The 25,035-nt window shown below is 42.9% G+C and overlaps 1 protein-coding gene across 3 annotated transcripts in view; it reads left to right on the forward strand.

Moving 5' to 3' along the window:
- Window positions 1–23,274: 23,274 nt before the first annotated feature.
- Window positions 23,275–25,035, forward strand: part of ELK3 (ETS transcription factor ELK3) — a 39,667-nt gene continuing 37,906 nt past the window's right edge. Inside the window, exon 1 of one of the 3 annotated variants that reach the window (XM_055712618.1) lies at window positions 23,275–23,699. The gene's annotated coding sequence lies outside the window, so the exon portion shown is untranslated. The remainder of the gene's footprint in view (window positions 23,700–25,035) is intronic. The other 2 variants (XM_005446312.4, XM_027815391.2) reach the window with 2 other exon arrangements.

Genomic DNA, 25,035 nt, shown 5'->3' on the forward strand with positions numbered 1-25,035 from the left:
GGACAGTTGGCTTAATCACATCTACCTTTCCAGCAGCAGGGGAGGGAGGCAGCCTGCCAGCACACTCCCAATGCAGGGCTATTGCTACCTTCTCCTGCCTAGGCGCAAGCCTGCTCTGCAGTGTGCCTGAGCAGCAGTGCTGGCCTGAGTGCCACCTCTGCACTTCTGACGCACGCCTCGAGCTGGCCAAGGGTGCCAGGCGCTGCTGCTTCCTCAGGAGCAGCTTTAAATGCCTTCAACCCTCTCCTGAGTAGTTTCAGCTAATTAGGTGCTCCACTCCAAGACTGGAAACTTGAAAATGAAAATTTTAGCAAAGTCTGGCTCACAGTATTTTTTTAGAAGAGCAGAAAGGTTAGGAAGATTGAGGATTTATACAGATGGATCTTCCCAGACACTTCTGTCTTCTGCTCAGGAATTATGCCCTAACAAATTTTAAGGCTTTTTCTTGCTTATGTCAGATTTCCAGATGTTTGATAGCTATAACTGATTGTTCATGACTATATCAGAGCTGGGACTATTAGAAGACTTGACCATACTATTAGATTTTGGCCTCACTGTTAGAAGATTGCCCCTTAACCCTTGTAAGGGTGTTTATATGGTATTCAGGCAGAAAACATTGCATAAATTAATTCAACACCATAATAATTTTTGCAAATTGTTGAAGAACATAAGCCCTCTAAACAACGTCCACCACTTTTTGTAGTTCAAAACGCTCAACTAGCAGTAGACAGACCCTGGAGATGCAAACAAAATATTTCCAAAACGTGATCTGGGATCTTGCCTCAAATTTCTGCCTGCTTGGTATTAAAGCCTCATAAAATGGCAGAAAGTTGAGGACCTCATGCAAAGGAACCATGACCAGAGCTGGTAGAGTGCTTGTTGCAGGTGGCAAGATGGGATAGTTGTGCAAGCTTCACAGAGCATAACACACAAAAGCAGTCTGATTTCATGTGAGAACGCTGGTCCAGTTAGTAAGTAAAGACAGACTGGTTTATGAAAAAGACATTCCCATGTTGCTCCAGTTGCGGCTCGAGCTGTAAACAGCAGCACTGTTTTTTCTTTTCCTTCAAAGACCACAATATGTCCTTGCTGAAATGTAAAAATCTGCTGCAGCTTAGTTTTGGCCTCTCTTGGGAGCCTTGAAACAAGACAAATACGACTCCTCTGTCCACACAAGGCAGAGAAAAAACATGTGACTGAAAAGTTGGAAGCTTTTCTTCCTGACATCAGGGAGGAAACACCAAGCTCCTTTTAGCTTTGTGCTGGTTTTCAGCTTTCACAGCAGGTTGTTCACATCACCAAGTCCTCCTGTGGGAACCCCATCCAGCCATGACCTGTTCCAGGTGGCTCCGGAGAGGGGGGAGGAAGCAGTCACCAGTGTCATCGCAGAGACTGCTGATGGGAGAGCCCGTGACACCAGGTCCAGGACAGTCTCCCCAGCATTAGGCAGGAGGAATAGCAGCCTCAGAAAGAGTCTGTCTGTCCTTCTCCCCTCACCCATAGGACTATGCTTTAGAATAGTGAGATATTACTGCTTGAGACTCCCTGGTGTATGCCCAAAATGCTACTAGAGGAATGCTGAGTTGAAGAAATGCAATTTCCCTTTGGTTTCCACCCACAAAGCCTGCAGTCATTCCTGTCTCTTATGTGAGTAAGGGGTATGATTTAATCTAGTCCTGTCAACTTCCTCCTATTACTAATAACATCACTGCTGCTCCAGATGCAGATGTTAAAGCAAGGTGCTGTCAGAGACAGAAAGGAGTGACCTCTTACAAAGGACTTTCCTATCTGGAGGACTGGAAAATGGACCCTGTGTTTGTTGGTGACTGGTGCCGAGACAAGCATCAGTGTGATGTGGCTGTACTGCCTCAGTCAGCAAGCAGAGAACCAGGCAAGCAGAATTTGTACTGAAGGGAGCTTTTTCCCAATGTACAAGTACAGATACACCTACAACAAACTACAGGTACTAGATGAATTGCTGATGCTAAAGATGCTCTGACACTGTGTTCGTAAGTCCAGCTTGCAGGTCATTACAGGGTTGCAATTTTCTCAGCAGCTACAAAGCGAAGATGAAGTTTTAGCTGTCTTGAATATTAGAGTTATTTAGAAGCATCCAGGAGTCTAAATAGGTCAAAACTCAATAAATACTTAGGTCATATGCACAATATTTATCAAGATGGCATCAGTGAGGACAGATAGTATCAAGAATTGGGAGATGAAGCTGTATTTTTGTGCTGCATGTTCCAGAACAATTGAGTGAGTACCAGTGCTCACACATCAAGTTCAGTCTAAGATGGCCAATTTCTGCCATTTCTCTTCACCCTCCATCCTCTTGAAGAAGACCTATACTGAACATCCTGGAGACTTTCCACAGAATGGAGCTGGGTGGAGATGACTTGGAAGCGGTCCTTCACCAGCATACAAGTTTTGCCTCTGCACCATGATCTAGCTGGTAGAAATGCAGCAGTGAGCAAAATGTGCTGGAGCCTGGGTTTTGCTACTGGCAGACCTCTGGATGGCAAAGCCCTTTCACAGGCAATTGTAAACCAAAAAGGCAAGAGATTTTAGTTGTCTCTGAAGGATAAGGTATTTAATGCTCTTGTTCTGTCTCAGTCCTTTTATCTGTGCAAATCGTGGGGTTTTTTTTTTCCAATGGGCAGAGAAAAAATCTAATCAGAAGTGGCCTATTGCTATCTTTGTTACCTTGTTGGAATAAAATTTAGATCTCCAGAAGGTAATACCCAATCTCATTATCTCTTTCATGGGAGTAAAGTACTCAGAAGTAAGAGGAGATATGTAGACTAAACCAAAGTGGCTGACTGGAAGCAAAGAAACATTAAAAAGATGGAGCATACCAATGTTCAGCTGTATTGGCTCATTTGTCAGAAGCAGTGGTTCTCTGATATGAAAATGTCAGATTGAAGGTTTTGTAAATCACTGTTTAAAGGATCTGTTTCTTCCATGCTGTGATGAACAGAGCGCTATGTAAACACCACCTCATGTCAAAAGTTTAAAATACACAGTCACTTGAAGAGCTATATCATCTCTGTGTATCAGCATCATAGGAGCAACAAAAGGAAGAGATCTAGGAGTACAGGTGGATAGAAAAGAAAATGCAGCAGAATGACTCAGATATGTTAAAAAAAGACTGAGAAACCAACAATGGGCAAATGCTGAGACCAACAGTTGAGGAACCTGAACTGAATTCCCACTTGAGATGAAGATCCAGCTACCAATGGAGATGCTAACATGGCTGCTACCCTCACCAAATTAACTTAGTGACTCAAGAAAAAGTTTCAGTTGCCTTCAGCTCTTTCACCTGCCGGGAGGCTACACAGCTGCAGACACTCACACACACAATTATAATGTATGGAACAGAAAAAAATGCTTGTTGAAAAGAGCACTTACAAATGTGACACTTTGGCTGAGGCCATTGTTCTGCTACTGTGAGGAGATGAATTCCTTGCATGCTAGGTTATTATTTTTAAAGTTATGCAGCAGATTAATTATCCAGGATCAGAAAATATAAGCTACTGAGCAGTTTTGCAGGTCTGAGTGCCTCTTCAAAGTTATAATGTCCTAATTGTTCTTCAAAATCTACTGTAGGAAGGGTCTTACCCACTGAATGCTGTGTCTAATCTAAAATGGCCCATACTAACATTTCCTGTAGCTTGAAAACAAAATGAGTAGGGAAAAGGAAAAGAAAAAGGAAAAGGAAAAGAAAAAGAAAAAGGAAAAAAGAAAAAGAAAAAAGGCCAAGTGGAAAAACAAGGGAGAAGGAGAAAACCAGGAGATATTTGGTTGTATTGCTAATGAACCTTTGAATTGCTACTTTTGATGATTGCTTTTTGAGAAAAAAGTAAGAAGGGAAATGAGATTCTTTCATGCCTATTTCTATGTCTTACCATCTCAGAAACCTATGCCGGGGATTCAAACATCTGTTCTGCAGGACAGATGTGCTATAAAATACTAATAATGATGTCTTTGTGGCAGAGCAGGTTAAGCCAAAGACTATTAAAGTCAATAAAAAACTCCTGGTGTTTTCAATGGGCTTTGAATCAAGCGCAAAGTAAATGATGGGGAGCCATGGGATCTCTGCCCCCTGCCCAGCTCTGCCACAGGGTTCCCAAATGGCTCACTCCACCAACTAATTTATGTTTTATGCCTCAGTTTCCCTACTTTACAGAGTCTTCTAAAGCGCCTACCCAAAGGCATCATCAGGCTTCATAGCTCATAAGGTGACTGAAAAATCTTAGAAAGTACAATAGGACTGCAAGGTATTGCTGGTACCCAGCAAATGTTTTCTTTTATGGCTGGTCAAACACTTAATGTTTAAGTTGTGAGGGGCTGGTGAACACAAGTATTAATAACAGGTTCCCATAGATTAGGTTTTCTCCTGTGGGTCTCCTTTGAACTTCATTCCCATGTTTATTTAGCTGTGTGTATGTGTGTGCGTGGCCCTGTATGTAGCAAAGGGCCAGAAGGGCCAAGCCCCTCCCTAAGGAAGCTCTGACAGAGGATCTGTGCAAATGTGCTTCCTCTTCCTTTCACTCCCCAACCTTAAGGTCAGAGGATCTGGAAAATCCTCCTCCACCCTGTGACTTGATCTGATGATTGTAAGAGAACCTCGGTTCCCCTGTGCCTTCCGCTCCCCACCCTTCCCTCTCGCAGCCGGGTAACCCTTTAAAGCCTTTTCCAGACTGATGCCTATCAATCCTGCGCTCTGAGGAGGGACGTGGGGGTGTTGGGTGCTTGTGTTTTCACAGGCAGAGGAACCCTGGGCATCCCGGGCAGTAGGCTGTTTCTGTGACCCTCATGGGCCAAGGCAACAGGTGAAAATGGTGTCTCAGAAGTTTCTCAGGGGCATTGCTTCCTGCTCCCAGACAGACAAGAGGCAAGTCTGGAAAATGCATCAATTATTAACTCAGTTGAAAGGAGTTAACTGCTTTTTTATTTATTTCTTTTTTTCATTCTTAATCTCAGATATCTGGATTCAGGTCAGCCCAGTCAGGAATTCCTGCCTTTGGTTTCCAGCTCCACTGTGGTGTGAGGGGCCCCCCCCGGTGTCTAGCGGCACCATGGCCAGTGCTGGTGGCTGGCATGGGTGGTGGGAGCATCAGGGCTGCGAGGACACTGTTTCGGGGGTCCTGGTTTGGGTGGAGCTCTCCCATCGGGGTGCTTTCCCACAGTTGCTTGCACTGGCCTTAAACAACTGCTTTGAGGTCTCTTAGGAAAAGTCTTCAGGGACTCCTGGGTGGAAATCACAGGAAAAGGGACAATCGGCCAGAGAAGTGTCTCCATGCCCACAGCGTGTGTCCAAGATGGATGCCAGGCAAAACCATGAGCAACCTCTGCTCCAAGCACCCCTCAGCCCTGACAAGGCAGCACGCTTCCCACCGCTGGCACCTCTGCCCACTGCCCCGCTGTGTGGTGCAGAGTGATGGCCGCTGCATTTCAGCCCAGGGAAGGTAAAGGCCACCGTGCCCCATGTGATACAGCCACAGCACGGCCCCCCCCACCTTTGGAGACATCATGAATTAGTTGTTTTGGGGCTAAAGGTTTCTTAGAAAAAAGCCAAGAAAACAATGGCAATTGGAGTTGTTTTTATATGCCTTCTGGCTCCTGAGCCTTTTAGTTGCATTGGGCTTTTCTCTGTCCCCATCAGAGCTAGAAAGTGACTTCTTCTTTTCAGTGGAAGGCGCCATTTCCACAGAGAAGAGCTGAGCGGTGTGACAAATGCACCAGCTGCAGGCGGACAGTACAAGCATGAGTGCAAGCCACCTGGCTCAGAGGCCTGCACTATGGCTCAAGATGGAGACCTCAAACAGCAGCCGTGGGCTGGCTGAGGAGTGTGAGGCTGACCCACAGCCCAGCGTGCCCCCCTCCTGCCACCAAAGCCAAGCACTCTACAGCACTGTGGGACTTTCAGACTGCAAATACCCCAGCACTTGGCCTTGGCTGCCATTTTTAATGTTAACTCCAGTGAAACGGGGCACCCAGCTTGCTGGTGGAGGGAAGGCAGCAGCTGCAGCAGCCCTGCTCACACCACAGTCCGCAGGGCCTCACCTCCTCACCCCTGGCTCTGGAAGAGCAGGCTCGTGTCCCTCCCTGCAGCCGCCTGTGTGCAGGAAGAGACCTCGCAGCATCGACATGGTCATCAGCTGACATGGTCATCAGCTGCCAGTTCAGGTCGCAGGTTCACCCCTGCCGGCTGGCCGGGTGGCTGCTCCTGCATGCCCACCCTTGTGGGGAAGGGATGCCTGAGATGGCATGGCTTGGCGTGTCTCCCACGCCAGCCTTTGTGGCTCCTCAGCTTATTTCAGTGAACAAAGGACGGGTCCCCTCTAGGATGGGACCAGGAAGGTGGCAGCATGCCACCTGCTGCTCCTATTTGTGGATGGACATTCGACCCAAGCACTTTCCAGAGATGTTAAATGCACTCCAAAAGTCTAAAAGTACACCCGCAAACCAGATTATTTCATATTAATCTAAATTATTTTTAAAAAACAATTTATAGCGCTTGTTGCTTTTATATGTAGTCTGGCATTTCTGGTGTCACGTGTAGACTTTGCCTCCTTAACAGGAGCAGAAGGCACCCCCAAAAGAGCAAATTCAATGTGTGCCTTCTGTTTCTCCACTCTGTCTAGACTGAACAAACATTTTAGGTCCTATCAGTGTTTGTGGCCTGCAATTAAAAAAGCTGAGGCAGATACAGGTTAATTTAGTTCTTCTGTGGAATGATTTACTGCAGACACGCAGGCCAGGGACTGCACACTGCAGCAATATGTCTGACCCACAGAATAAGTACTTTCTAATATTAGCATTGACCCAAGCGAATTACACAGAGATGCCTGCGTAATTATGCCTCTTTGAAAGGCCTTTCAGTAAACATATATATGCATAAAGTGTCTTTCATTTAAAGAACACGAAGTGGTTTGAGTCTTATTCCACTCCATTTACACTAAGGTGCTATTACTCTTCTGTGGAGGTGAAACTATACTGGGCTTCAGCCAGTGGAAAACCACAGGTGTTTGTGTCCTGCAACAAACATTTCTGGGTGCCTACACTAGCGTTTGTAGGGGTAATCATGAAGTGAGTTACCATGGGGCCACAAACCTCGCTATAAATATATGTACAAATTTCACATTTCCTGAAGCAGGAACTGCTATTTATTGTGTACAGCACCTGACACAATGCAGTCTTGACCTGGTTAGGGTTCCTGTGCTGTCCTGCAGTGAAATGGTAAATAAAGGAGCATAACGATGTTTTCTCCTTTCCTTCTGCATGGTGTTATTGCTGGGGTGTTTTTGTTTAGTGGATCTAATTAGCAAACTTGTGGAGTTGCTACTGAATGAAAAGGATTTGGAAGAAGGTATGGTTTTTCCATTTGTAAATCCCTTCCACTTTAAAACAGGGAATGGGTTTCTTGAAATTTTGTAAGAAACAAAACCATGGTTTTTGCAATGGTAATGAATTCTGTGTGGTGCAAAAGGTCATATAAAAAGCAGCAGGAGGACAGGATGCTGGGATAAAACACTGAGCAGATTTACTCCCTAAATTAACATTTTTTCTCTCTCTCTTTTTTTTTTACTCTCCCTGGGTCTTTGTGGAATAACAGCATCTTGTGCTAGACAAAGGAAATGAAAGAACTTTAAGTACAGGTACACTCCAAACACAGTAGGCAAAATACTGAAACATTTCTAAAAAAAAAAACAACAACAAAAGAACCCAACAAGCAACGCAGATTTAAGTGGAAACATGCAATTCAACTTACCAGCAACTTTAAATTTTATTCATTTTCAAATGTATTGGGAAGATATTAAGTGGAAAAGTATGTATAAAAGCTATCAAAGATGATCAACAAGGATGAAGTAATTGAATTTATGAGAAACTAATGTGCATCTACCCATGCAGTTGTGAAGTAGGATTATTACACCTGCCTATATATTCCTGATTCTGAAGAGACTGGACCAAATTCTTCTCTACCACAATTTCATCACAGTCTTCAGACTGTGATATTAAGCTCATATTTGTCTGGTGTAAGTGTCTGAAAGCATAAGCTCCAATAACAATTCAATCCAACAGATGTATTTAAGTTTAGTTAAATAAATATAGAGGTCATGAATTCAAACATCTGAGATGCTTGGAAGAGTTTTAATTAAAGACAAGTTTAGCTCTTTGCAGCAGCTAATGATTTGCTTGTACAAGGTGTTTTACTCACCAAGAAAAATCTGTGGCAAGGCGTAAAATGTCTTGACATAGACTTAGAAAACTTTGCTAAGTTTATGAGGAAGGCATGTACACATTTGTCACTTTGCCTTACTAGCTGGGCCCTTCTGCCTGCTCTGCGGTCTCAGGAGGAGTCTGCACTCAGCTGCCCCAGGCCAGGAGGAGCACTGGGACATGCCGGCGGTGAGACTTCCTCCCGCTTGGTGGTGGGAGTAACTTACCTAACTGTCCAGCTGTACCTCCTGGCCAATGCAGGAGAGGGTCAGTGCCATTCCTTGCTGTCCCTGTCCTTCTGCATGCCAAGGAGATGTATAAAGCACCGTCCTGACATCTCTGCCCATTCTTCTCTTCTAGCCTCCTCCTCCACAGGACTGTTTCTAATTCCTTGCCTTGCTGTCATGCTTACAGGGCACACCCATTCATCCTCAGGTTCCTGTGGGATAACAGAAGGATTAAGTTACCTGTTTTCTGTTTCAGGCAAGAGTTTCAGAGCCCTTTCCTGTCCTGAGTCCCCGAGATCCTGCAGGGCTCTCCAAAGATAAGCTCTTGCAGAAGAGAGGAAGCAGAGAAGACTCCCATAGCAACAGCACTCTTTCCTTCTCTCTCTCTGCATCTCTCTGCCTGCATCCTCTGGATTTTCATCTGCAGAATGGAAAAAGATAAGTTTTGCCCCTTTTTCCTTTACAACAGGCACTGGAAGATTATCAAGAGGGCTGGGAGGTGTAAAAAGGATAAACATAAATACTAGGGGAAAAGAGAAAAAGCTGCAAGACACAGAAGTATATAAGTAAAAGGAAAAAAAAAGAAATGAGAAAGAGTGAAGAAGAGGAAGGTGCAGAAAAGAAATCATGATCCCAAGTATCTGTGTAGATGAGGCTTCCACTTCCATAGTAGTGTGCATTTCCTAGATCAACTTAACTGTTCAGGAGCATTTTGTGCTCAGAAACACTAATTTCACACAGAACCTGTTCCAAGGAACACAGAAATCCAGTCTTTTATGAAATGTGATGGAATAGCTATATCCAAGTTAAAGTTCCAGGGAACAGGAGAATACAATATAGGATTGTCAGAGAGAAGTCAATACAGCGTGGTGGACTATAACGTGTTTCCACATTCTGCCTGGGGTTGCTCCCCAAATACCTCCTACTGGGATAATTTGAAACTTTGAAGAACTATGACCAGTGTATACAAATCACACCCTCCTTTGCTTTTTCTTTATCATCTTCCTCCCAACCTTCCTCTTAGTTCTTCGGGTCAAAGGGGCATAACTTCCTGTCTGCCTCCTAAAACCATAGGGTTTTCTTATTTTGAAACAAGAATGAGCTGAAGATAAATTTTATTTTGCAGATAGCTACCACAAAAATATTTGAAATAAATAGGAACATAATTTGAGTTCTTTTATAAAAGAAAAATAAAAAGTAAGCAAAGCGATTCCTTTAGAATACTTGCAAAAAAGAAACAGATGTGAAAAAAATATAAATGTGCATATAAAAATAAAACCTAGACCTATAAAACCTTTTTTTTTTTTTTTGCACAGCCAGATTCATTGATATCCTCAAAACACAGGAACAACATATTTGAAAAAGTTAAAAATAAGGTGAAAATACAGCATCACAGGCCTGAAAAAGATCGATGAAAAGAACAAAGTGAGTGAGGATCTGCAGAATCCAAGTAAATGCTGACATGACTTGAGGAGAGCAAATAAAATAATCCTAGCTAGCAAAAGGAAGTCTCTGCATCATAGCTGGAAAAAAAATTGGAGAGATGACACTTCAAAAGATGATGTTATCTTCATCAAGAATTACTTTGCTACATTCTGAACCTAATGAGGCTGTAGTATAACATTTCTGCAGCTGATCACGCTACTTAAAAGGATGTTTGTTTATTTTTTATAAATCAGAGACTAAGGCTACTTTGAAGTTTCCAGATACTAAGATCACATACACTCCACTGCAGTGTGTGGGTTGTTTCCAGGCTGAAAGGTTTTAAAAAAATACAACTGATCTGCTAAGCATAAAATTCATACCAATGAGATCTATAAGTTAATCAATTTAGCATACATAACATAAATTGATTTTTTTCTCACTTTTTTGAGGAAGAGCATAATAAAAGCTGCACCTGAAAACCCACATAGAAAAAAATGTGAGGGTAGAGGCTTCATCCTTATCTGTTGAACACTTAACATACACAGCTACAATCCTTATTCCCACTAGCAAATCAATCCTCATTCTCAGTGAACTTTGATGTTCAAAATACAGGCTCGCTCAAAAAATCCTAAGTATGTATCTGACTAAAACCAGGGGTTTGGTTGTTACCTGATTTTTTTCTTCATGATTTTAAGACATGTAAGAAGTTACACACACAGGTACAGATTCTAATTCTTTGATGCATTTGGCTTACAATATACAAGATGTCAACTGTTAAAATACTGGAAAGAAAATGTGACAACAGTTTTGATATTTTCTTTTTTCCCCAGAGATTCCATTGATGTCATTGACCAAAAAAAGTGAGTTCTTTAACTAGGACATCAGTGCAAGGCCTTTCTGAAACTACTGAGGCAAGATGACAGCCCAAATCAGCCACTCCTGAAGTTTCTTCAGTTCATATCTAACAGACCAATATTTCTCTGCAGCCCCTTATGTTGGACCCAGTAATTTACTGTAATCTCATATAGTAGTGCAATCAGTACAGAGCAATCCTGAACACAGGCATTAATGTTAGCGAATACATAGAATTTCTATTGGATATACAAGCCCACAAACAGCTACATATGAGGGTATAACTCCTGATTTAGGATATTGGTATATATTGTGTAAGCTGTTAGATATAGCTGAACACAGTTTAAACTCTCTTTCTTCTCCCTCTCCTCTCCTCTTCTCTTTTACAGAATGTGCTGTTTGCTTTACAGCTTTTCAGAGTAGACCATTTTCATGCTGCATACAAGGAAGCCAGAGATACTAAATTAAGTGGGGTTTAATGTCCTTTTGATCTTTGATATTTTCTCTTCTATACCCTGGAAGAATCTCGTTCTTACCTCACAAACGGATGATTCCTTGTCATCTCCAGACAGGTGACTCAGTGTAAGTCTTGCTTGAAGTCACTCAAATAGCATACACCTGTTATAGAGTGACAGGGTGATTGATATCTTGCCAGCAGAGGTTGCCCTCCCCTTTCTAAGCAATTCAACATAAAAGGTTAGCAGATAATGCCAGAGGCCCTAGCTTCAACACCGGGGGCTTCACCTCCTCCCCATGTAAGTACAAATATGTATTTTTTAGGTAGATGACCTCTCTTTTTCTCCAGACCTGAGAAGGGTGACAATACAGTCATCTGCAAATCATTGCAAGATAGTATTCCCTCAAAGATGTAAAATATTCTTACAGTTCAGCAAAGATCTTGAAACAGCTAAGTTCTCCATTCCTGAAGGAAAGGACCATGATCAATAACTACTCATCGTTTTCTGGCACCCTTGCCACGAGACTCAGAACATCTCAGTTTCCTGTTTGACTCAACAGCTACACAGAACTATGAAGAGAGGTGATGAAACATGTATCTTGGAAAAAAAGGCACCAACTCTGTTTGGATAGAGGTCCATGGAAATTAAGTAGTTTTGTGAGCAGAAGAACTCATTAAAAAGGATGGAAATACTATAATTCCATATTTTCTGTGCCTAGAGGTCTCTAAACTGGCAAAAAAGAATCTGGCAAAGCTGCAGCGAGGCAAGACAGAGGTGATTCTTGCTGGGAGAAAGACAGGCATCACAGGAGTTGCTGTTTCCTCTACTATAGCACACATCCTCAAGGGCATCTGTTTCTAGATTATTAAATTAATCTTTAGCCTGTGACTCATTTTTTGCTTCTTCACAAACAAACTCCCTTGACAGCTGTTCTGCTCAACTGAGGAAAGTGTCAGGCCCCAAAGGAAGGGTTTTGTTTCTGGGAGAGACTGTGGAACCTGCAGGGGCAGATGCAGCCCTGCTTTAAATATGACTTATGGCCATGATTTACTGATGTGGCCCTTAAGTGCATGGAGGTCTTGCAGACCATGCTAATTGGGGAAGTACAGGGAAGGGGAAGGAAACCCTTTCAGCATCATGGTAAATGCCCAACTTGGTTACCTCCCATGGGAGACACAAGTCATGATTCTGGCTTTACTGTTCTCAGAATTACACAGAGCACTCATCTTTTTGCTGCATCTTTACCTCAGTAAAATCTTCATAGAAAAACACACATAGATTTTTTAAAAATTTAATCAAATTATGAAACTTTTTATGGGCTGAAGAAATACTTGTTTAGAACTTCTTGTAGTGAGGTTTAAACAAACAAAAAAAACCCTGAAAATGCAGGCTCTGAAATAGTTGCTAAACTTTCAAGAGGCTGTATTTTACCTTCAGTAAAAAGTCGTTCACTAGAGCATCCCTGTCCAATTCCATGGAGCCCAATATTCCCCTTGTGACACCACCAAGCAATAACTTAGTGATAAAAGTGTGCTAATGTAATCATCACAGGAAACCAACCATCTATGCGACTCATAACTTCACTTTTACTAATGCTGGTTCAGATACATAAGGGTTTCCACGTGTCCTAGAGGAAGCAATGAGTTTACAGCCTTATACATGTAGGTAATTGGGGAAACTAGTTCAGAAAGCCACCAGTTCAAAAACGTCTGTGGGAACCCTCTGGAGACTGAAGCAAGCTGTTCACCAAGCTACTTGTTTATATTGTTTTCCAGTGTAAAATTCAGCTGGAACTGTCTTATCTAATATAGATGTTCTGAAATGTAACTAATAAATTAGGGTAAAAGACACATTTATTTTGTTTTCATTGAGTTTTCAACTTGTTTTTAATAAAAGTTGTTCTTGTTAAGATCACTAGCACATGTGCAATTTTACACTGATGCCCTCAAGGAAAGAAGACTCCTGGATCCTCTGGGGGAAGGTATTGAATGGTTTCCACTGCTTTTGAGGTTAATCCAGAGACCAGAACAGAATTTTCTATACCTTCTGAAATGTGGTTTCGTGAGGCTCTGGTAGGCAAATCAAGATTATCGAGAGAACCAAAAAGACCAAAGAAGAAAGACCTTATGAAGGAGAAGCAGGTTGAAGACTGTTAAGTAATCTATGTTTAACTGGCATAACACTGGCCCCCAAGACAGTCCAGTCTTTCCTAGTAGCCTCTTGTGCGTGTTGAACAAGAAGAGAATTTATATCTCTGTGGAGCTGTGGAAAAAACAAAGTTGTTCCAGAAAGGAAGAGGTAATGAAGTCTGGCTTCATGTGGCTTGACATACTTTGACTGGGGTTTTTGGTGCCTAATAAGTGCAAACTCCAATTGACTCTAATCACATGATTAAGGCATTTATAGCATATCATCATGTGGGCTTACTGGTGTCCGTGTCTTGTTGAGTTCAGTTACACTTCCTCCTGATGTAGCATTAACAGGGTCTGCTTTCCAAGAGCTAATTTTCACAGAATTTTCATGGAACTTAATGTTGGTTGGACCTTTGAGACCACTTCTGTCGATCTGGCTGAAATCGAAAGCTGGGTTACCTGCTGTCCGGGAGAAGTGGCAGACACCATGCGAAAACATCAAAAGGTGTAAACCTACAGTCGCACAGGCATAGGTTCTTTTACCTGCACTTATATGGTGTGTCATCACAAAAAAGTAATTTCTTTTAAAAATTGGGCTAAAGTTATTTCTGTCTTTTTGGGATTGGGAAGCCAATATTTATTTCTGAAACACCAACAAGGGTCTGAAATTGTTCATAATTAGCCAGTGAAAAATCAGAGTAACACTGATTTCAGTACAGTTCTACTAATTTAGACATGAGGGAGCCTAAGCAGAACAGGATTTGGACTCAAAGCCATTAACCACAAAAGCAGAATGCTCTAACACAATCATAAATGTTTGCCACATGCAAAAGTATAGCTCCCTCTGTTAACTGCAATCTCGTGATTTGCTTAGGAAAAAGACCCACTCGTCAATTTACACTGTCGTTGTATCAGTTTTGAACACAGGGGTGTTTTTTAGGGACCATCCCTTACCACATATTAGCTTTGTGCTAAATTACTTATTATTAAATAAATATTTTTAATAGAAACGAAGGTCAGGCAAGAACATTATAATATAAATAAGGATGTTAAATAAAATAAAGGTTAGATTGATATATAATTCTTAATCAGTTTGGTAATCATTAAAGGCACAAATTTTAAATAATAAATTTTGCTGGCTACATCCTATTTTTGTTCTTCATGCTATTGATTTCCTACAAGTCAAAACATTTCCCCTTATTCTGTTTGCCTGTACTATTTAGCACAAAAAGAAAGATAAACAACCCAATAAAATATATACATTATCAGAAAAGGTGGAGGGGAAAATAAAAGACTGATAACTGTAAGAAACCTTTCACTCAGCAGATCTCATTCATGCAGAGGTAGGATTTTGTTCTGTATTATTTTAAAGGTAAACTTTAAAACATCTACTTCCTATTTGCTATGTATTTTAACAAATCTTTTAAATCTCTGGATATTTTTTAAACACTGTCTTTTTGCAATATTTTAATTTGGCAGCCCTGTGGATCGTTTATTATTTTACATACATTAACTTCATTTGAAACAAATACTCAGTTTGCTTTCTGATCTTCCTTGTCTACCAAACTACAGAATAATTCTCTTCTATCCTGACCACCATCATGCCTTATTGCTATTGCTAGGGAAGAACTGCTAAATGATCTAAATGAGAAATATACATATATACAAGTGCATTTATATATGTGTAGGGTTATAAAACAGACATACAGAGGAACAGCACAATGGTAAAAGCCTACACTGGCTGCTCAGGAACACGGTCCATTTATGTTAACTAAGCTTTTAAAGTCCTGATCCTTTATTTTATTGTAACTATTGACTTGTAGAACAAATTAAGACTGGAACTCAGATCAAAGGCCATTACTAATTTCCTTATTTATTACTTGGAGTTAAGAAATTCCCATACAATTCCCACAAGGATGCAGACAGCGTCTGGACAGACAGAGAAGTCGAAAGTGGGAGCTAATGAATATTGCTCTAGTGTCAGACAGGTAAAGCACTCCCCCCTTCCTGTTAATTCAGTTGAAACAATGAAGAGAAAAACCCAACCCACCCTTGTCTTGTTTGGCTTAGACATGAACCCTTGATAAGACTCTGGAAAACAAGAAACTTTGTAATAGATTTTAGCTACCTTTGGCTGAGAAACTCATATGTCATAAAAATGTGAAAATAGCCATGTAGTCCTGCAACCAATGTAGTCTCAGCTTGATATGTTGTAGATAGCATAAAATGACTGAGATAAAGAATAATATAACATTTTTACTTGAATATTACATACTTTACATTTCTCTACAGAAAGGATATCCCAGCAGGAAGGAGAAAGGTGGAGCACAATCCCTGTAGCATTTCTTGTTCTGCACTGTACAAAACTTCGTAGGGACACAGGAAGAGGATACGGAAGTTTTTACAGGAAAACAGCGAAAAGTTCAAACATAAACAGCATCCAAAAAATTTACCAACAATTTATAACATTTCCTTTTTCTCTTTAAATGTTTTAAAACACTTACATTACAGCATATTTCACTACACATTTCTATAAGTATGTATTTTTGCAGTTTCTCTCGCAATAATATTTCAAAGCCATTTGTAATGAATTATGCAAGCTATGGAGTAATGTAAGCAATAATCTATTTGGCATAGCATCCTCCTTTTAACAGAACAAGCAAGTGTAGGACTAAGTTTATGCTACAATCTGTGTAGGATTTTGAAGAGACCTGGTATTTAACCAAAGTCTCCCTGAAGACCACTTCCACAATAACTGCCCGACTGAAACCCACTGAAGTCAAAAGAAACTCACCATAACCTTAACACCTTTTACACAAGGATTTAAGATCTTGTTTCAGCAAAGCTTAAGAATGTGCTTAAACCTGGTATTGCATGCAGCTGAAATGTGCATCAGAGGGTTAAAGCTAAAGACCAGTCCTCTCATCTGGAGCAGCCATCCTTCACTGGATGGTACCAGTGGTGGGATACACAGCCATATTAGCTGTTCCTATAGGTTTGTGGTTGCTTGAACTTATTTTGTGTTGAGCACAACATAAGAGCACATGGCTGACTCTTAAGAACTGGTTTAGTAAGTATGGTCTTTTGCTAAGTCTGGAAGTAGCCTGCAGGTTGTATCAAAAAAGCTTTCCATGTAAAAGTGGCATCTCTTGGTAACATCCAGTCAAGAGCATACAACAGCAGCCAAGGCGATACTCATGTAACTGTAGTTTTAGCTGCACACTAGCAATCTTCTTAGAGTTGTTAACTATCACCAGTATGTGATAAAAGAGTATCAGATGGGCAAATGGGTATCAGCTTTTCAATGTGTATATTTAAGGCACAGGCAAGACAGCATTCCTGATCTAATACAGAGCAAATGTGTATAGTATATGAAAGATGTATGAACTGGAAATTTTTGGAAGAACAAGTTCGTTTGCCTTGCAAGCCTACATTACTGGAGGTTTTAGAAGGATCTAAACGCTGTCACCTTTAAATGACTTAGATGTGAGCATTTCTACACTGAAAGCTTTTCATAGTTGTAGTTCAAATGTATAGCAAAAAAGTTCTGAATAAAGAGATTCCACACCAGCTATACTGAAGGCAGAATATGAATCTCAGGGATATCTCTGTCTTCAAACTCTAAGCGCCTAATATGGGTGGCTGAGTTGGCTGGGGAGGCTTCCTGGGATCCCTGCATAGTCAGCAGACAGAAGCAGGCACCTCTGGATCATTCATATCAGGGTCCTAACTTACAAGTTTTGAATTGTCTCTCCATTACCATTCCTCAAGAAAAATGAGTACACATGCACATGTAAGGTAAAGGTATTCATTTTTTAACTTTTTTGGATTATGTGGCTTAGAAAAAGGATCTTCTAGCAAGCAAAAAGCAGCTACAATTATGCTAATAGCAGTTATGTCCCGCAAGAAACACATCACCCATGTACTTTATGGTCTGCACCAATGACTGGTTAAGGGGTTAGTTTTGACTTTAAAAACCCAAAGGTATTTTGAAGATTTATTTGCTTTTCCAAAGTGTCTTTTATATGAGGTTTATAATTATGACTATGAAGTATGAGAACAGGGAGGGCTTTAAGAAACATTATTTTATTAGAAAATGCATATGACCAAGAACATTCTTAATTAACTTTTTAACTACAAACATGATAATACAATCATTGAAACATCATAATCAAAGGCACAGTATACAGAAGAGAAAAAATATGTCATTTGCAATTAAGTGAAAACTGTTAAGTAGAAATTTGTCTCAAAGTGTGTGTCACACTGGGAAACATACAAGCTATAAGGTCACATGTTGAAGATAGAATCTGCACAATTTCATTCGTCATCTAAAGATCTCAGAATTAGTGTGGTCTGAAGAGAAGTGGCAGTGAGTTGCACTCCATTTGACCAAAAGCATTTGCAAACAGTAAAAGCAGTTTAATTATATTCAAATGCTATGGTGGTATTTGGCAGTAGAAATACCTTGGTTAAGTTATATTTAGAGATTGGGTTAGATTAAAATAGACAGATGGGAGATGGGGGGAAGGGATCAATAAAATGCAAGCAAAGTTCTAGCTCAGACCTTTAATTAATTAGCCTGGAAAAGAAGTTGCTGTAGAACAGATTAAAAGATTTAAGAGAAGCGCGGTGACCTCTGAAACAGTTAACCTTTGCAGTTAGATTAGACCTCATGGTTATTCAAAGCTTCTTGGAATCCTCTTCCTCAGTTTCAGGGGTTGCTCTTTTAGGTGCTGTAGGCTCCTTCAACACACATCATCGACCTGACATTCCTTAAATGACAGAAAATCATAGGCAATTGCACTGCACACAGGAGGTGATTCCTTATAAATCTTTCACTAAGAAGGCAAACCTAATGAAATTGCACACGCAAGTGATGCTTTTACTTGAAACATGTTGGGTCATGTGCTTTATTCTACAACAACATACAGGGAAAGCAAAATATTCAGGAAAGCAAAAATGTGCCAGAGGAAGAGGAGTGTAAAAACAGTAATTTCCCCCAAACACTCCTTCCTGATCAAGCACCACAGCCTTCCGGGGGTGGGTAGGGGAGAAGAGGAAAACCTTGGGGACTCCAAAACATCATTCCCTTAAGGCTGAAGGCAGATTTCTAATTGCTACCCAGCAGTAATTCTCATTCACAGCCTCTGTCACGAGGGACTGGAACATACTCCCCGAGGGAAAAGGAAGTCCCTGTGAGGATGGAAGCAGCTCCTGCTTTCTTGCGTAGGTCCTGCCATCTGCACAGTATACTCGTATAATGGTGTGAAGAAGCACTCAGCCCTTCTGCCTCTGACAGGAAAAATTTTAGGTTAAAACCCGAAGAATTTCTTTGTTCCACAAAATATGGTATGAGGTTTTGAACCTTTTGATGATGACATGCAATTGTTTTTCCCACTAATCTGATACAACTTCAAACAAGAGGTTTCCCAACAGTGAACACAGTTCTGTTGATGTCTGCCACTGAAAACCTTTCCCAAAGCTCACAGTTTTACTCTAGATAGCTCAGCAAAAAGCCCGGGAAGAAATAATGCTTGCTGGGGGAAAACGTGTAGTCTAGTCTTGAGTTTCCACGGGTTTAGAGTCAGTGTTACACCCTGGAGGCAGCACTGTACAGTATTGCAGACAGCACTTTTCTTGCCAGTGAAGCTGCCTGTAAGATGAGATAAAACTGAGGACCTGACCACTTTGTGAGCAATAAGGGATCCTCTGGGACTTTTTGCGATAATGAAGTTGTTGGCTCTGAAGCCCGTGTTTGTCCAGCTACAGGAAAGTGTGAAAGAGAAAAGCCAAACCTGCTAGAGGAACATTTCATCAATATTGATGCAGCATTTGCAAGGCATTTAAGTAGTATGTTGTGAAGGGCAACCAAGAATCCTACATAAATTAGGCTGTCATTACAACTCAGGTAATTAGTTTCTATATACCCAATTTCCAAAATCCCCTGGAAATCCCCCTGTAACCTGGCAGGTGGTTATTCAAGCTAGAATTATTACAAAATAAGAGAGAAGAATCATTATGATTATCCCACAGAACCTTTTGTGTTATCATAAAGGCAGACACAAATTTGAAGCCTCTTCACTACAGATCCTGTAATCTAGAAATACAAAATGTTTAGAGAGGGTGAAACAATGTATACATTCATTAAATATAGTTGCAATTAAAATATTAAATGAAACAATTATGTCCAACTGCTTTCAACTTTGTTCTTGATTATTACACAATTATAAGTGTCTGTGTATATTTAAGGGAAATTGTGTACCGCAAACTGACATTGCAATTATTTAATTTAACTTAATAATTTAATTACAGTGGGACTCAAGGCTTGGAGTGAAATTACATTAAAGCCTGGACCAACGTGGATAGGAGCCTCAGCCTGAAAAGCTTAAATAGAGATCTGGAACACAGCAAATCTACCTTTGTTTTTTTGTTTCCCTCTTTTAGATTGGTTAATTACAGCAGCACATGAGATTTATGAACAGTTTAAAAATATGGTAGAAACAATCTGAAAGGACAGATAAAGCCTGGTTTCTTAATTGATGTAATCTAATAAAAATGAAGCAGAATTATAGTCACTATACTTAGGAATGCTTTAGGGCAATTTTTTGAACAGGACAGGTTTATAAATACAGACTCTTCTACAAACTGCACCATGCCTATATAAAAAGGACACAGAGACATCCTGGGAGCATGTATGTGTTCAAGGATCACCTGAACCCATCAGATTAGGACTTTCAGCAGTGATAGCCTGCCTTACTGGTTGAGTAGGAACTACCTCTAGTTACACTTAGTCCTTTACAAGTGTGACAGCTGTTGTCTGGACCAGCTTTGAGCAAGGAACCATTTCCAAAAGTAAACCTCCAAATCTTCACATCTTGAGGACAGGACTAAGGCTTTATAATTAACAGCTGTCATGATCATATGTGTTGATGAATGGACATGAATCGAGACACAGAATTTGACTAGTGTTGAGTCTACTAAAAAAGTAACCACCATTTTTGTGACTACATTAACAAACAGATTTTCTGAGTGGAATTGCTTTTGCAAAAGAAAAGGTTTCTTACACAATACAAACCTGCAGTTTTCCTAATTCATCACCTTGTATTTTTGCAGCAGATAATCCTTAAGGATAACTATAAGTCTAGATTAATTTAGCCAGGCAGATATCACAGATAAGAGAGTTTCAGCAACCATTCTGTAAAGCACAGTGCTTTTATCAAGCACATAGGTGCAGTTCCCAAAAAAATTTCCCCATGACATTCACAGTGCTAGAATCAGTAGCCCTGGCCAAAAGCTCCCATTTTCTTCCAATTCCAGCAGAGATTTCTTGAATTCCTCATTTCCAGCATCTCCTGATGGCTTTATTCCAGTAAACAAGTTCTGCACTTCCTTCTCCAGCATCCGTAAGGTAATATGAAGAGCCTTCATCCAGTGGTCATCCAGTCTCCATCATGGCAGCTTTATTTAGGTTCCTACCTCACTATCAAGACAAAAAAAGGACTGGCACTGTAAAAAACCACTCTTGTGCTGTCAAGCAAGTCAAAGCATAATAAATAAACATTTAAATTTTTAAACATTTTTTTAAAGACATAGTGTTACTTACTTTTTGTAGAAGAAGTGTTATATTGATTTAGAGATTTTGCTCTCTCAGATCTTCACACCAACAACCAGACAAGGCAACTCCGAAGTGTCTCTGCTTTGCCTCTTGTTCGCAAAACGAATGAAAGATAGACGTGTAAGATGAATGCTGGTTCCCCCAGCTGTCAGTCCAGCATTGCATATTGGTACCATAAAAGCTTCTCTGGCTGCCCTGGTTTTGCAGACCTGGGTCTTCAGTTGTAGTTTCCAAACAAAGATTGATCCCTGCATCCTAATGACTTAAACACAGTGAGGACTTCATCCACTGCGCATTTTAATCTAGGAAATATACTATCTCAAGTTAAACATTTTAATGCTTCTTTATTTGGGAAACACAAAATGAGGATTTAGCAGACCTCATATCTGTATTCTAAAATTCAGAATGACTTCTACAGGGGAATAATTTAAAGAAAATAACAAATTTACATAATTCAGTGTGCCAGTACTGTGTTACTCCTACTCCCCCATGGCACATTCGAAGACAAGAAGAAAAAAACTTGAAGGACTTCCACAGGAGACTCACAGTTTGCTCACCACCAGCCTTTTGGATGCTATTGACTAATGCTTAGTGGCCAACTGTGTGTCGCGAATGGAGTGATGCGCTTCACTCGTAAGGCAGAAGTGCCAATATGTTTATCGGTATAAAACAGAGATTTAACAGAGTTTGATAGTAAATGTGACAGTAGTTTAACAAGATTCAATGGCAAGCTACACTTGATTGTTTACTTGCATAGAGGACAGGGTCAGACAAACTGTTGAGTAGACCCTCCTGTTGAGTCATGAGGTTCGGAACAGACTCCCCTGAGTTCTAAACTCCTTCTCAGAGGGGAGTTTGGATGCAGCCAGATCCAAGCTTCGCTTCAGACTTGGACAATGGCTTATATCTAAAGGATTATGTATGTGCAATCCATCCTTTATACCACTTAGCTAAGATTTCAAAGTTTAGGATGCTCTTAATCAATTACTGAGTCTGTTGCCTCAAGGAGTAACCCTGAGAGGCGTCCCTACTCAAGGGGAGATGCTGTCATGCAGTCTGCTGCCATGCAGGAGAGGTCGGCGGGCCCTGGGCTGTCCACTATTTATGGAGCAAGGTAATTGACTCGTAGTCATATTTGCATACCGACTACAGAAGTTAGTTTCTTTCACTCTTAGCTTGAGTCAGACCTTGACCAGCACTGGTAAGTGGGCACATTGTTCACAATAGCCCTTGGCTATTGTGTTGTTATCCTTCTCTCCTGAATTCATTTTGAGTTGATACAGCCATCGTGACCCCCACAGATGGTTATTACTTGAGCATTGTCATGGAAACAAAGGTCTGGGGAGGGAGGGGGGAAGGACACTGCCACACTGCAATCAGCAACAACCCAGCAGAGTGATAAAAAGTAATCACACTTTCTTTCTATGCTATCTTGCACATCAAGAACACTCTAGAACTGCAGCTAGATTGCCACACTGCAATCAGCAACAACCCAGCAGAGTGATAAAAAGTAATCACACTTTCTTTCTATGCTATCTTGCACATCAAGAACACTCTAGAACTGCAGCTACTGTGCTGGAATGATAAACCTCTTGTAACTGCTAAAAGAAGTAGCAGTGCAGTATTGATTATAAGGTGTTATGCACTGAACATCACCGATGTGCTGGGCAGACAGAAGATAATGTCACTCAGTCGGAGAATTTCCAAATAAAGTTAGAAATAGTACAATGCAGATGTATGAGACACAAGGAAAGACATAGAGGCTGTAAACTGCAAACACGGGAAATCTGCCCCTTGTAATAAATCCAAACCAACAGTTCAGATCAAAGGTCTACAGCTTCAGGGTCAAAGCCTAAATCCCAGTCAGCAAACTACCGCTGGCCTGCCTGAGGCATGATGTTGAGCTGGAAGACCCAGCTCGGGTTTGACAACAGGAGCGCCCACTGACTTTTAAAATGCCATTTCCCATAATTTATATCCTTGTGCCATGTCGCGCCGCTCCCGTATTTTGCTGTCTATGCGAGGTCCAGCTTGAGAAGGCGCCCCAGCACGCTCGGGCAGCAAGGGCGCACCGCCAGCCCGCGGGCACCCAAGGCTGAGCCCCCAGCCCGGCGGGGCCAGGCGGCCGCCGCTCCCAGGGCCAGCGCCTCGCCCAGGCCCCTCGCCATGCAGGACGGAGCGCCGCTCCCGGGCGCCTCGCAAGCAGCTCCCGACCGGCAGCCGGGGACAAGCGGGCACGGTCCTGCCAAGGCGCTGCGGCCGGCTGGTAGCCGTGTGCCGCCGGTGGGCCCAGCGCCGGGCTGGTGGGAAGCTCCTCCCCAGGGGTGTAGCACAGGAAGAGGTGGAGGTCGGGGGAGCCGCTGGAGCTCCCTGCGAGCCGCTGGAGTTACCGTTACCCGTTTTACTATGTGTGTGTCTTGTATTACAGCCATGCTGCACATCAGTGGCCAGAGCGAGGGGAGAGGGGAGGAAAAGCCTGTTTACACAGACTGCAAACCGCCTGGGGAATAATGCAGGAAAGGAAGTGAGCCGGCTCTGTCTGACTGCTCTGACTTCCTGCTCGCTCTCACACGGGCGCGCACACACACACACACACACACACACACACTCCGGCCGAAAAAAAAAAGGGGGGGGGGGGGGGAAATCAGGATCTCATTACAAGAGCAACAGAGCGTTTGCAGAAGACTGTCAGCATGGAGAACCAGGGGATTTTACCCAGCTCCCTCTAAACTACCAGGAGAGAGCGGAAAAGTCCCTCAGCCGCTGGGTAGGTACAAGTGCCGCGGCGCCTGCCCCGACTCCTGCAAAGTTTCGGGGGTCTTCGGGGAGGGGGAGAGGAGGCCGGCGCCCCCCTGGCAGGTGGGGCAGCGCGGGGGACGCCGCGGGGCAAACGGCGGGCTGGAGGTGAGGAGCGCGGGGAGGGGGGCTCGGAGCCCCACGCGGGGCCGGGGGGCCCGGGGGTCCTGCCCAGGTGGGGCCCGGGCAGCGCGGACGGCAACGAGGGCAGGGGGCGGCGGCTGGAGGGCGCGGGCTCCCGCCGCCTCAGGGGACTCCTCGCACCGGTCGAGGGCTGCCCCGGGGGCCCTGCCGCCCCCGGGAGCCGCGGGTGTAGGTGAGGGGACGGAGCGTGTGCGCGGCGCGGGCGGGCGCGGGGGCAGGGGCTGGGGCGTGAGGGGAGACCGGGCCGGGAGGGGGGCGCTGCCTGACAGGGCGGAGCGGTCGGGGGGAGCCCTGGGACCCCTTCCACCCCGCAGCCCCCTCGGCGGTGCCGGGTCGTATCCCACCCCCCCCTTCCCCGCCTGTGTCCGGCTGCCGGGGCCGCGGGGGCCTGCCCCGTAGGAGCAGCATCACGATAACGGCGTTCGGGGCGGCGGGGGCCGCCCGGGTGCCTGTCACGGCGGCGGGGGTCGCCGAGGGGTCCCCAGCGCCGCTGCGAGGCCGAGCGGGGCCGGGGGGGAGGCGGGGGCGGGGGCGGGAAGGCTCTTGCAGAAACTGCAGAAGGGGCTTTAAAAAAGAAAGGAAAAAAAAAAAAAGTGTCGGGAGAGTTTCTGGCTTGTCTGGAAACAGCAAGACTAATTGCCATGCGCTTCCGGTTTGAAACTGGCAGCAGACAACATCTTGAAAATGAGTCACTGCAGCTCACAAAGAAACTCTGTGGTTTTCTCCCTCTCAGGTTTATGTATTTGCTCCTTTTTAGAGTTTCCTTTGTAGTCCTCTGCCTTCTCCCTGGCCCTCCCCCTCCCCGCTTTACTTAGCCACCCCCTGCCCCAAGACCCCTTGGCCGACGTGGATAGTTTCCACGACCAGCCGAAAAAACACTAAAAATGTTTGTAAGGGAAGGGGTGGGGGTGGGGGGAAGGAGAGAGAGAGAAAGGGAGAGAAAGTGGAGAGTTGTTTTTGGATCTGGCTTTGCTGAAGGTTAGAGGGACTCTGATGCTGCAGGGGGAAAAAGTTCCCTGAATTTTCCACTGGCTGCAGGAAGAGAGCCCATTTAGTCATGGCTAAGTAATGTCTGCACACACACCAACTAATCTCATTAGGAGTTTCCGTTCGCTAACACAGGAGGGTTTTGTGAAGCCCTGTCAGCCTTTCTAACATTGCAG

The sequence above is a fragment of the Falco cherrug genome, chromosome 5, assembly GCF_023634085.1.
Source record: "Falco cherrug isolate bFalChe1 chromosome 5, bFalChe1.pri, whole genome shotgun sequence".
Taxonomy (NCBI): Eukaryota; Metazoa; Chordata; class Aves; order Falconiformes; family Falconidae; genus Falco; species Falco cherrug.